This window comes from Vigna unguiculata, chromosome 2 (genome assembly GCF_004118075.2).
Source record: "Vigna unguiculata cultivar IT97K-499-35 chromosome 2, ASM411807v1, whole genome shotgun sequence".
NCBI lineage: Eukaryota > Viridiplantae > Streptophyta > Magnoliopsida > Fabales > Fabaceae > Vigna > Vigna unguiculata.
In genome coordinates this window covers 24,785,892-24,787,329 of record NC_040280.1, presented here as the reverse complement: position 1 = coordinate 24,787,329, position 1,438 = coordinate 24,785,892, and positions in this window count along the sequence as shown.

Here is a 1,438-nt window from a genome sequence, read left to right as displayed (position 1 = left end):
GCCAAGCTAACTATTAGCACCCAACATTTAGCGACTTTATTAGTGTAAACTTAATTAACCTTAATCTGACACAAACACAAATACTTATTTATTAAAAATAATTAAAATTAATTTTATACTTTTTAACTTTTATTTAAAAATGAAAACTTTTTGTGTCACATAGCATTGCAATTTGGAAGCTTATTTAATAATTTTTTATATTGATTATAAATTTGTATTTTATTTGAATTGTTGATATCTATTGAATTGTTTTTTCTTAAATCTTAAACACGAGGATTGTCTTTATCTTTTGAATTTCCAGGTGCCAAGATTTGAGACTCCAATATGAGACTTCCAAACATTTTTAATTTTAATTTACTTATTATTTCGTCATTATAATAATTTTATCAATACTGGTGGACCTCAATTCGACCCCTATTGAATAATTAAACCGTAAAATAGCATTTGACCGGTTTAATATGTATACGGTTTTTAAACATATAATTGAACATGGTTCGGACAATATTTATTGAAAATCTCTCAACTATTCTTAATTTTGTCTTAATTTGTCGTGTAAGTATTGTTCAATATCTCATCAACAAAAACCAAGAATAATGATGGAAACCACCAATAAAAAGAGGACCACCTATACAATATCCTCTTAATTAATAATGGTCATCGAAGGATTTCTTTAACAGGCCCTCTTTCTTTTCGTTTAGAAGTAAATATTTTATATTATGTGATAATTGTAGTGGAAACACTGTTCCGTCGTCTGAGAAATTTGAATGAGAAAGTGTATACTTCCTTGAAACGAGTGCAATGAATGAGGAGCAGGTGGAGAATTGTTCCTGCTTCAGAATTATTATTATCTCAAGCAGACGTTGCTCGTGACAACACAATCGAGGCATACAAATCTAAGAAGAAAATGACAAAGTTGATGACCACACCCATGAAAAAAAAAATGAACAACTCAAGATATCGTGCATGAAGGAACATAGGAAGCATCATGTTAGTTAGGGCAATAAGATCTTGCACACTACGTGCCCTATTGGGTGGACCCTGATGTGACCTTACCAGGGGCTTTTTCACTCAAGTCTCTAAAGTTTTCGATTTTATTGTAAGCACTGTGAACTTTTTCGTTTCTCCAACATTTTTTTTCAGTTTTGAAACTCTTATTCTGATAAAGTTTAACGCGTAATCAAATATGAAGCTTGGACGGAAAAATCTACCACTAAAAGAAATTAGTCTCAGCAGAGGTATAGCATGACTGAACATAATCCTATATGACATCTTACAACGTTATACGAAACAAATTAACTGCAGAATATTATTATCTATATTGTGTTAGACTATAATTGATGGTGCAATCAATATTTCAGATTTATGATACACTAACTTCAGAATCTTGCGGCAAAAGGTATGGATGGCACCAGTAATCAGTAATTTGATGACAAACTAA